The 13,016-nt window shown below is 34.3% G+C and overlaps 1 protein-coding gene across 6 annotated transcripts in view; it reads left to right on the forward strand.

Moving 5' to 3' along the window:
- Nucleotides 1-13,016, forward strand: part of LOC135846728 (lysine-specific demethylase 3B-like) — a 327,018-nt gene that overhangs the window by 164,977 nt on the left and 149,025 nt on the right. For all 6 annotated transcript variants that reach the window (XM_065365998.1, XM_065366006.1, XM_065366035.1 and 3 more), the window contains one exon: nt 2,284-2,440. The gene's annotated coding sequence lies outside the window, so the exon portion shown is untranslated. The remainder of the gene's footprint in view (nt 1-2,283; nt 2,441-13,016) is intronic.

Here is a 13,016-nt window from a genome sequence, read left to right on the forward strand (position 1 = left end):
TTGTTTTGTCAAATTTCTTCCCTCCTCCCTCCCCCCTCCTCCACAAAAAAAACCTGTAACTTTTTTCAGTTTTTGTGGCAATTTTTTAACATTTTTGAAATTTACTTCAGAGGCATGGCCCTACAAAACATGCTCTGCTTCTAATTCTAAATAATTCTTTTTTCGAGAGAACCCTCAACAATGTTGGCCACTTGAATAAAGACCTTCAAAGCTGAAAAAATTTTAAAAATCAAACCAAATTAGTTCTTTCTTTGTTCAAATTTAATTCGTAGAGGTTGCGTGAATTTTTTTTTAACAATCCTCTCGTTCTTTAGAATAAAATTATGGGAAAGGAAGGGAAGGGAGAGTGGTGGAGAGAAAAGTGTAAATCTTGAAATCTCATATAAGTACTTTTATTGAGTTCTGAAATTTTTGATTTTGTGAGGAGTAAGGGAAATATAACATTACGCTCCTGGAAAGAGCTCCTCTCAATTTTATCCAGTCCTATTGGTGAAATTTGCTGGAGCGTACGAATGTGAAATGGTAAGTCGTCGAGAAGAAATTAACTGGAGTTTTTCTGGCAAAATTGAGGAATAATTTCCTCTTCGGATGTTACCCATCGAATACGAGAATTTCGATTCGGGTCATTTGTAATGAAAGCGACGTGCAGAATGAGATTTGGTATAAAAAGTCGAAGAAGTGAAGCGAAATACCAACTGTAATATTCGTTTACGAACCCTTGATATATCGATAATTTCACATATAGGAGTACGTAATATGAGAGAAAGAGAGATGAAACACCACAACACTGTATTCGAGACTCTATACGGTACGACTACCGGAGGAATGAATGAAGGGAGGAGAATGAGAATGATGAAGAAAAGAGCATGTTGAACGACGATGCCTGGGAAAATTCTTTTTCGGTGCGCTTCGTTGATAGCAAATGGTAGAGCACGTTTACATTTACTATATAGTATATCGTATGTATGTATATAAAAAAAAAGGATGATAGAGGTGAGGGGGTGAGGGGGTGGAGAAGAAAGCGCAGAAGATAGAAAGAGGAAAGACGAAAGAAAGGAAATACGTATACGTATGTATGGTTAATTTCATCTCTCTGTTTCGCAGCATTCGAGAGAGTATATTACAACCTTATATACGAGTACGAGTACGAAGGAAAAGTATATAGTAGAACGACGACGACGATGATGATGACGACGAGAAAAGAGAGAGAATTCGTATTATAAACTATAGCGAGAGATTGAATTGAACCCAACTGAACTGAAACTGAATAGAGAACAGCAGAAGGTGCTCAATGGTGAACTGTACATATACACAGATACACAAACTCGTAGCACGTGTAGGCGTCTAACAGAGGTTTTTCTTTGTGCAGTAGTATATTTGATGGTTTTGATTTTTCAATATGGCTGCTCGAGTCGAGTCGAGTTCCTTGTATCACGTTGGAGCTTTCTTATAGTTATATTTTTTGAGATGAAATTGTCATTTGAGGTGGAGAGTTTTCAAGGATGTGGGGGGGGGGGGTTCTGGGTATCCAAATGATGCTCTGCTATGGATTTGATGTGCCCCAGGTATTCATTGCTGTCTTCATGTGACCTCAAAGGCGGACTGTTCGAGTAATTATTTTATTTAGTGTGATTTCTATTCTCGATTCTTCCCTCCAACTGCACGATTCTGATCGAAAAAAAAAACGTATTCGAGGATTAAATGCGACGAATTCGCCATGGAAATGTGTACGCAGTCGCACGCGTCATTAAATTCGCGAACTGCCCGAAATAGTCTTACTATAAATGGTTTCCGAACAATGTGTAATTACCGCACCAAGATACAGCGAAGCGAACGATTCAGCAGGGAGCGAGCATTTAAAAAGGGTGTATTATGTTAGGGGTTGAATGGCTTTCGATACACTTAATTGTTACGCGTTTGAGTCCTTTCACCCCCCCCCCCCTCCCCCACCCTCATACGAATTCTTTCTCAAATCCCTCGCTTATGTTCGCGATAACCTAGTTTGATTGTACATATAGGTATACGAGTGCCATAAGAGTATGGATGGCGACGAGGGAGGGAAGGAAGGAAGGAAGGGTTGTGAAAAAAGAAAAATGTTTTGTAATAATAGTCTTAATTAGATTACTTACTATAGGACTAGTTTTATAGTGTGTCACGTTATGTACATATGTGTTTACCTATAGGGTACCTTACCTACTATACCTATACCTATATCAAACGTAGCGTAGTTATTTAGCAATTAACACTAACGCGTATTTTTGGTATTTTTTTGCTTGTTTACAGGTGTGTCGTGTAATTGTGTGTCGTATACGTGTTAATATTGTCGTCGTCGAATCGATAGTTTTTTTGGTTTTTTCCCTCTTTCAATAAGGAAATAAAACCCGAAGCGGAGAACGAAACGTGTTTTTGCGGATTTTTTTGCTGTTTTATATACCCGAAGGTAAGAATTTTGGCGAATTTAATACGATTTTTACTGTTATTCGAATCAGGTTCCGTTGTAGGTTTGTTTGTGGAGTTGGAAAAGATGGAGAGTGGGAGCAGTGATCGATGAATTGATCGATGGTGATGTGTTTTTAGTAAAAAAAAAATGTTGATAAAGAAAGAGGAAAACCAGTAAAACTGAGGTATTTGTATTATGAGTGTGGAAGGTTCATTTGTAAATATATCTACTATAAAATCGTTCAAAATGCGATACTAATCTCACTTCAGGGGAGTGAGAACAATAGTCGTGTTTTTGTGAAGAGGAATCGAAATTATTGATTTTTGATTTCATATTTTGGAAAATTTTGTAAAAAAGATTCAGACTTTCAAAATTGTGATCCCTTCTAATTGAGGTGAACATAAAACTCTTGTATTCTGCCAAAATTGCAAAAAAAAGTTTTTTTTTTGTAAAAATTGTCCAGAAATCCAATCTTTTTGCCAAATTATTCAAAAAGTATTAATTTTTGTTCAATGACGTGGACAGGATTTTCTCAAAGAGAGGGCAAAGATTTCCAAGCTCGAAAAGTCGAAATTTAGAGGTAATTTTCTGAAATGGGTTCAAACAACAAAAAACGTCCATTTTTGCATGTTTTATTTTGAATTTCATTCGCTTGAGAGGGGGGGGGGGTGAGAAGTGATGGCTTCCTTCGCCCCTTTTGACTACGCTAGTTACATGCCTAGAAAATTCTGGTTTTTTTTTCAAAATTGACCAGTGAAAGTTCTGTTTTTTGCAGGTGCTTTCTTGCTAAATTGCCTAAAAAATACAATTTTTGCAAAAATCCCATTTTCCAACAAAAATGCTGAAGACCAGTTTTTTTTGCCAACAATACGCCCCGAAAAACTCCACAATGTTCTGCAAAAATTTCCAAAAAAGAAGTCCTGTATCCTGCCAAAATTTGCACAGATGTTCTTTTTTCCCCTGAATTGTCAGAAGTAAAATTTTTTCAAAAATTATTCAAAAGGCTCATTTTTCGAAAAATTGTCAAAAAGTCCTAATTTTTGCACTTGAGAAATTATTGCTTTTTTACCATAACGCCTGAAAGGTTCTGTTTTTAGTGATTATAATAATTGTCAAAATCCAATCTTTTTGCCAAATCATCCAAAAAAATTTTAATTTTTGCCTGCCTAAAATATTCTGTTTTTTTTTTGTTTTTTTGTTTTTTTCAAATTGACTGAAGTCTTTTTTTGCCCGAATTTCCTGAAAACTGCTTTCTTTGCCTAAAATCCCCTCCCTTCCCCTCCCTCCTCAAGCCTAATTTTCTCCAAAAATTTCTAAAAAAAAAAACTGCTCCAAAATTTGTTAAAACAAACTTTTTTCCGGATAGTCAGAAAGTTCAATTTTTTTCCAAAATAGTTGAAGAGTCACTTTTTTTCGAAAAATTGTTGGAAAGTGCCCTTTTTTGCACAAATTTTTTAGAAATTCGTGCTTTTTTGCCATAATGTCTGAAAAGTCCTGTTTCTTTTCAGAATTGCCAAATAAAAAGTCTTGTTTTTCGCCGAAATTATTTAGTGAAATGTGCTTTATTTTTTGTCAAAATTTAAAGTCGTTATTAGGCTATTTTTGCAAAAAAAAATTCCAAGAGTTGAAAAATTTCTCATCACTTTTTTGTCTGATTACCTAAAAAGTTTTGTTTTTTTCCCGAATTTCCAAAATAAAAATCCTGTTTTTTCATCAAAATTGCCAAAAAAAAAATATTCGTTTTGAAAAATCTTGATTTTGCTTGAATTATCAAAAAAAGATCCCATATTCTGCTAAAAATTGTAAAAAAATTCATGTTTTTCACCAAAAGAGCCAAAATATATTGTTCAGTTCTCAGCCAAAATCATCTAAAAATCTCTAAATTTTTTCTTAAATTTTCAAAATGTGTCATTTTTTGTTAAAGTAGTCGAAAGTTCTCATTTTTTGCCAGAACTTCCAAGAAATTCCTGTTTTTTTTTTTTTAATTAAAAGATCCAGAAAAAAATTTGTCTTAGCTGTCTGAAGTCCTTTTTTTTAAGAATTTCCCATTAAAAGCCATGTTTTTTCTCATAATTGCCAAAAAAATATTGATTTTGAAAAATCGTGGTTTTTGTCTGAATTACTTACTTACTTACTTACTTACTTACCAAAAAAAAGATCCAATATTCTGCTGAAATTGCAAAAAATTCATGTTTTTTACCATAAGTGCTAAAATATGTTTGAATTTTTCCAAAATCATCACTGAAAATCCCTTAATTTTTTTTGAAATTTTCGAATTTTCTTATTTTCTGTTAAAGTAAGTATGTAGTCAAATAGTTCTCATTTTTGCCTAAATTTTCAAGAAATTCTCAATTTTTTGCAATTTATTAAAACATGCAGAAAAACGTTAATTTTTGACATAGCTGTACGAAGTTCTTTTTGTTTTTTGCCAACATTAGGTACCCAAAAAAAGTCCAACGTTCTGCCAAAATTTCAATAAATTCATGTTTTTTAGCATAATTGCCAAAATATGCGCAGTTTTTATTGTTAAAATTGTCAAAAATTCTGATTTTTGAATTATTTTTGAAAAATGCTTTGGAGTTGCATTTGTTTCTAAAATTATCAGAAAAGGTCTGTTTTTTAGTCAAGATTTGTTCGAGTCTCATTTTTTGACAAAAATTCCCAAGAGTTTTGATTTTTTTCCAATATTTTTAGGAAATTGTGTTTTTTTTTGCAAAAGCATCTTTTTTGCTTTTTTGTTCTTTTTTTGACAAAATTGCTATTCAATTTTTTTTTAAAATACTCAAACTTTGTTATGTTTTATTCATCCCCTTTTTTCTTAATTTTGAATATTTTTTTTTATTTTTTCTGTTTTTTTTTTTTCTAAAATGTTTTGTCAGAAGTCCTGTGTTTGTCCTGCTTTTAAAAAAGTTGAAAACAAAAGTGTATCATTGTATCCATCTCCAGAAACAATTTTTGATTCAATCCTAATTCTCTAGCTGCCATTTTACTCTTACTTTTGATAATATGTCGTAGAAGTTTTATTAATTTTTCTGTGCTCGAAGACGAAGAGAATAGGACTGTTAATTTTACGATGTGTGAGAATGGAGAAGAAGACTATAACGTGGGCAATATGCGAATAATTTAATCGCTTCCACGAATACGGGAAGAGTACCATACGAAAGGTTCGATGTGGGCAGAGCAGAGGAACGAATGAAAGACGCAGACGGGTACGATGACAGATAGAAATAACGTAATTTTTCTCATTGTTAACGACAGCAATTTGTTAGCAACCTTTACAAACGTAGTATTTACCTTCCTCGCCTGCTCTGGCCTGGCTGACTGTGACTATGAGTTCGTTGGTTAAATTCTCTCTGATTATCACTGTACATAGAAAACAGCTGCGACTGCGAATGTCGTAGCAAGGCAGGACGTATTACTCCAAGTTCGAGTACGTTACGTACAAGTACCTCGTTTTGTTACTCTTACGGAACATGTGACATCGTCGTACGATTACAATTTATTACATTGTAGTTGAAGTAACGAGTCGAGTCGGAAATTTTTCACCTCGATTTTCATTACAATATGTGTGAGATTGTATGGTTTATTGGAGAAGAGAAATATTGTGCTTTATTGATTTACATCGCTCAGCTGGTGCTGGTGTTTTTTTCTCAATGTCTTGAGACGATTCAAATGTTCACCGAGTCGATCGAAGAATATAAATTAGACATAATTTGACTATAATATACGTTATGTAAGCTCTCGACGAACTATTGTTGTCTGCAAGTTTATAAGTATTCGTATTCGAGAACCACGAACGAACGGGAAGTAGTAAATTACTAGTGGGTTGGAGAGGGAGTAGATGGTGAGCTTAGAATTTAGGTTAGTGCGATAGATAGATATAACGATGGTCGTGATTGGTTTGAGAAATGACATAGTGTGGTTTTACTTTAGTAAACTCATTCACGAGTCGAATATTGTGTAGATTGTAGGAATTTGCCAGAATGTAACGATTCGATGGACTATCTGCGTGTTTGATGCAGGTCGAGGAAGGTTGACGAGGTTGTATGTACTTGATAATGAGAATGCTGGCGATTAATATACGAGATTTTTATTCTTTTCAAAGATATGCTGTGAAGTGAATCGTTACCGAAGCACGTTTTTTTTTTTTTTTTTGCTGTGGAATGATGAGTATTTTGCGTATATGATGTGATTGAAGGGTTGCCAAGGTTTTGATTTGATTGAATCTGTTTGTTGTTGCCATCGAATTTGTGAATCGTTTTGAGAAGGTGTGGATGACCTTGACTGAATCATTTTCACTTGTTCATTTCATTACGTATATTTTATTTTGACTTTCAAGTATTAAAATAAGATCTAAAATGTCAGAAAAGCATAAAAATGGAATCAGGGGGTCCAAAAATTCGTATTCGTGACGTAAAGGTGTCTCCCCCCCCCGATGTACCGAAGTTTGCGGAAAACGTTTCAAAGTCGTCCCTCCCCCTCCCACCATTTCGAGTGAAAATTAACTATTGTAGAATTATTCTAAAGTGACCTTGCAACCTATGAAAATGGGTTGAAATTTCACGAAAAATTTGAATCTTTCGACGAAAATGTTTTTTGAGTATGTTTGAAAAATTTTAAGCTCGAAATTGGGCCATGATTATCATTTTTTTTCTGGAAAAGGCGATCAAAATGGGTTAATATTTCGTCAAAAAATTGGAAATTTCTATCAAAGTTTTCTTTTGAAGCCTTTGTAGAATTTTGAGTGCAAAATTGGGTCATGATTTTTAGGTTTTTTGAAAAATGTACCAAGGGTCATATCAAAACGGGTTAAAATTTCAAAAGAACATCAAAAATTAATTTTTTTGAAAAATCTTGAGTTCAAAATTGGCCCATGATTTTTAGTTTTTTGGATAAAGCTGTCATGAGACCTATCAGAATGGGTCAATATTTCGTCAAAAAATCAAAAAACGTCTATCAAAACTTTCTTTGAGCCCTTTGAAGAATTTTGAGTCCAAAATTGGATCAATATTTCTAGTTTTTTTGGAGAAAGCTGTCATGAGACCTATCAGAATGGGTCAATATTTCGTCAAAAAATCAAAAACGCCTATCAAAACTTTCTTTGAGCCCTTTGAAGAATTTTGAGTCCAAAATTGGATCAATATTTCTAGTTTTTTTGGAGAAAGCTGTCATGAGACCTATCAGAATGGGTCAATATTTCGTCAAAAAATCAAAAACGTCTATCAAAACTTTCTTTGAGCCTTCTGAAGAATTTTGAGTCCAAAATTGGATCATGATTTCCAGTTTTTTTGAAAAAAGTGTCATTGGACTTATCGAAGTGGGTCAATATTTCGTCAAAAAATCAAAAATTGCTATCTAAACTTTTTCTGAACTCTTTTGAAGAATTTCAGTCTGTCTTCATTTAATAAGATTCCAAATCATTTCAAATACTCCTCCTTCGAGAGTTCTCCTAAACCAACCAAATTCAAAGCTGAAATTTTTCAGGAGTACTCGAAAAAAAAATTGGAGTAAATTTTTGATGTTTTGGAAGAATTGTAACCTATTTTGACTCGTACCATGATACTTTTTGAAAAAATCAAGAAAATCATGACTCAAGTTCTAGTTGAAAATTTTTCAAAACTGCTCAAAAAAGTTTCGATTGAACCCCAATTTCAATTCGTTCCATATTGGAAGTTTTTCAAAAATCCCAAAAATCAAGATCCAAATTTGGGCTGAGAATTCTTCCAAAGTGCTCAAATAATGTTTTGATTGAAATTTTCAACTTTTTTTCTGCGATTGCGATCAATTTCAATGGCACTTTTTCAAAAATCCCAAGAATTGAGATCCAAATTTAGGCTGAGAATTCTTCCAAAGTGTTCGAAAAAAAGGTTAGGGCCAGAAATGAATGATCTATTCGAAAAAAAATGTTGACCGAATTGCATCTTCAAAAATTCACCAAAAATACTCAATTTGACGACATTTTATGGAAATTTCAACATTCAAGAATCCACTGAAGGCTCCAGAACTGCTCAAAACGGTCGAAACCCGTTTCCAATCGATTCAGGGGATCGCATGTAGGATTCAAACCAAATTCAAAATTTCTAGGTCAATTTAGAAAAATTTGAATTTTTTTTTTCATTTTTTAACCAAATTTGATTTTCAGAAATTCTTCAGAAATCCAAAAACACCCAATTAAACGAAATTTTATGGAAATTACAACTTTCAAAAATCTACTGGAGCCTCCAGAACTATTCAAAATATCCCGAAATCGTTTCCAATCGATTTAGGGGATCGGATTTAGAGGGTTCAAACCAAATTCAAGATTTCTAGGTCAATTTGGCAAAATTTTGATTTCTTTTCTCATATCTGAACCCAAATTTGATTTTCAAAAACTCACTAAAAATCCAAAAACGCACTTCAGCATCGAGAATTCCGGCTTGAGATGTATTTTTCGCCAGAAATTGTTCAAAATACACGGTTTTAAACGTCAGAATTACTTCATTAATCAGAGTGACTTTGGAAAACCACGAAGATGAAATCTCAATATCCAAAATTTCATTCAAACTTCTAAATACAGATAACCCCTGATCTTGGTAAATCGATTTTCGTCGATAAGATTCACTAATACCTGATATGACTATCGCAACATAATACGAACTAAAAATACATTCCCTATCCTCACATTTATCTACAATGATGCAACTATGCAACGCTACAAAAATTAATTTATCTATTTACATACAACCAGAGTCAAGTCAATGTACATTGTACATACATCAAAATTGATAAAAACCTTGCTCCCTATACTCTATCATCCTCATTAGGATATCCTCAATTCATTAACACGGATGTAAAACAAAAACCCATATCGAAATTGACAAAAGGTTATCTCACACGAGTTAATCGTTTCTCCTAAAAAAAAAAAATATCAGAGGAAACAAACACGATAAAGAAATTGACGTCAAGTTCCACCTTACACCCCACTTATGTATTCTCCAAACTGGACGTCACATTTTTGAAAAAATAACTCGATACTTTTTATCATTATTCAAACACGTTGAATTTTTTATTCTTCGATCTAAACATTTGGCGAAATTCAATTCGCTATCGCATCTTATCGATATGACTAATAAATAATATGTAGCTGGTATTATCGTGTGAGAAAATTTTTAAAATTCTTGCCAAACGACGACCACTAAAACAGGTTGACGCGATTAGTTACGCCAAGAATGATCTCCCTTCTTGCCTCTTCAACCCTCCTCGATCCAATTGGCGTTCTACTCTCTACATACCTTAACATGGGTATACAGGGTGTTAAATAAAGCGTGGGCAATAATTTCACAATAGATGCAACTCGAGCAGACGAACAAAAAACGTTATTATGATAAGTTGCCTATCTTGCAAAATGAAGGCGCTACGTGCTCCGCAAAACTAGAAATTTACCAATTTTGAAAAATTCATCAAAAATAAGAAAACGTTTGAATCATTCAAGTGATGCCCCTAACCCATAGTACTCGAGTGGGCGAACAAAAAAAGTTATTATGACCAATTGCCTATCTTCAAAATTGAAGGGGCAAACTTGATTCAAAATTTCCAAATTTCGAGTGCCTCAAATTTGAATTTTGTAATTGTGCTTGCCCCTTCAATTTTGAAGATAGGCAATTGGTCATAATAACTTTTTTTGTTCGTCCACTCGAGTACTATGGGTTAAGAACATCCTTTGAATGATTCAAACATTTTCTTACTGTCTGGGTATTGAAGAAATTACCTCACTTTTGAACCAAAATTCACCAATTTTGAAAAATTCATCAAAAATAAGAAGATGCTTGAATCATTTAATTAATGCCCCTTACCCATAGTACTCGAGTGGGCGAACAAAAAAAGTTATTATGACCAATTGCCTATCTTCAAAATTGAAGGGGCAAACACAATTTCAAAATTCAAATTAGGGGCACTCGAAATTTGGAAATTTTGAATCAAGTTTGCCCCTTCAATTTTGGAGATAGGCAATTGGTCATAATAACTTTTTTTGTTCGCCCACTCGAATACTATGGGTTAGGGGCATCACTTGAATGATTCAAACGTTTTCTTATTTTTGATGAATTTTTCAAAATTAGTAAATTTCTAGTTTTGCGGAGCACGTAGCGCCTTCATTTTGCAAGATAGGCAACTTATCATAATAACGTTTTTTGTTCGTCTACTCGAGTTGCATCTATTGTGAAATTATTGCCCACGCTTTATTTAACACCCTGTATAATCTAAGTAAACGGTAAACATAATAAATACGAGTAGAAATACGCGAAGGCTACACTCGCTGACCAGGAACATGAACACAACAATTCATAGGTACAACAATTACAACATTTTTAGAGAGAGAGAAAAAAAATTCAACTATTCGTACAACCGAACCGGTCGGCCTGCAAGTGCATCTGCGCCTGCGCACAACATCCAAGGTGCCAACCGAACCGAATTGCGGATCGAAAACGAAAAAAAAAAAATCGAGAAAATGAGCAGAAAAGCGAACAGTGATAATCAGACAGAGATGGAATACTCTCTAGATGTTGGTAGCGTAAATAATACCTCGTCGAATACTTACTCGTATACTCGTAGTTAATCTGGCGGAGACTTTTTCCACTTGTCTAAAAATATACAGAAGAGCTCGAATTATCGTAATTAACGTGTCGAAAAGACCATAACGTAACCGCTCTGGCTCTATAGACAGTCAAATGGCAAAGATGAAGGCAGCGCAGCTGAGGGGGGTAAGAAGTACCTTTAATAATACGAATACCGAAACAATTGTTCAACGACCACGATGACGACCGTCAATTCTTTCCGAATCAGGCCGCGCAATCCTCCATTATAAATACCGCGTGTATCGAATATCAAAAAAAAAACACCAAACGAGGGGTAAAGATGAAGGCAAATACCGCGTCGTGTCCTTCATCGTTCGATATCGTACCTCCATAGCTATAAAAAAAATATGATAATATTATGGAAACCGCGAAACTGAAACGGATTATGATTAGTTACGCGCCACATTCGCTTCGTGTTACACTTTCGTTAAAAATCCACCTCATTCATTGAAAAACTTGCATACATCGAGTATATATGGGCAATACGACTCAATTAGAAATCGATACCATCGAAAAAAATCGTCAATTTCCGGAAACTCGACCAAATTTCCAAACTCTTTACTCGTATAGGCTTCTCGAGTGAATTCTCTATCGTCTTAAATGTAACCTAAATACGCTCGACGTCGTCCTTCGGGAGATATAAATTCATATATAAAGCGAGACCTTTATATACTTTCGACCAGTCTATTCCTTTTAGGCCATCTCTTTTCCTCCTCCAATGTCCCAAGGTAACTTCGTGTTCGAGTTTGAGTTCTTCGCTTGCTGGATTTTCGCATCAGAGAAAAACCTTCGAAGAAAACAGAAGCAAACATCAGCGAAACATTCGCGGAAATTGCCAAGTCGTAAACTTACAACTCACACTCGTTTTCGAACTATTCGACGGTAAATAAGTTTCCAATTGAATGGATGAGTCTCGGCTATACGAGGAAAAAAGCTCTGACGAATGCTGCTTCAGCCTTCTGCGATAAGATAGGGAGTATTGTCACAGTTCAACTTGCACAAGGTGATGTGGAAATCGATTCTGGCTGGAATTTTGATGGCACAAGAAGTTCAATTCACGTTTTGTGGATATGGGTGTAAAATAATGTCAATTAGTCAAATAACCGAGCTTTTTGCATTCGAGATTGACAGTTTTTTCAATACTGAGATCAAAAATTCTGAAAAAATTACCTCAAGTACAATTTTTTATGCTGATTGATTAACGTATCAAAGCATTAAAGTGACGTTTATTACCAAAAGTACATTTTTTCCCCTCGAAGAGTCTGAATTGGATAAATTCACTTATTTTCATCAAAACTTAACTTCAATTTTTTGACACCGACATCAACCAACGTAAAAAGATGCATTTGAGGTCATATCTCCTGAATTTTTGGGTATGAACAGGATGGAGAAATTTTCAACTTTTTTCACTAATTTTTGGTAATTGAAAAGGTGACAACACTGATTTTCAGCACACCTCAAAAAAACATTTCTTTGGTTCCACAAACTGGTAGAACTTCCAAATTCATATTCTACCAATAGTCAAAAAATTCATATAAGGTAAACTAGGTACCAGTTATGGACCACTTTTCTACAATTAATCGCCAAGAGATCATTTTATGACCCAATTTTGATATATATTTTTTAAAAATATAATCCTTGAAGCTTCCTCTTTCACTTCAAGGTGTTCAGTTTTGAAAAAAAGTAATTTTCATTTCCCTAATTCCTATTTGAAATAAGGTCTAAAAAGACAATTTTTGAGGAAGTACCAATTACAGATCATGCAAATGAATGGAAGCGTTTGATTTTTTTCACTCTGAGACCAGTTATAGTACCCTGAGAACCGCATTAGAAAATTTTCATCATCAAAGTTCACAAATATTGGAGTTGAAAAACTATCAGCTCTGGACCAGTCCGCAAGTTTGCGCTTTGCCATCTTTTCGCAAATTTTCTCAAGTTCTTTCTTGAAGTTGAACTTTGTGCAC

This window comes from Planococcus citri, chromosome 1 (assembly GCF_950023065.1).
Source record: "Planococcus citri chromosome 1, ihPlaCitr1.1, whole genome shotgun sequence".
In the NCBI taxonomy this organism is placed as follows: Eukaryota; Metazoa; Arthropoda; class Insecta; order Hemiptera; family Pseudococcidae; genus Planococcus; species Planococcus citri.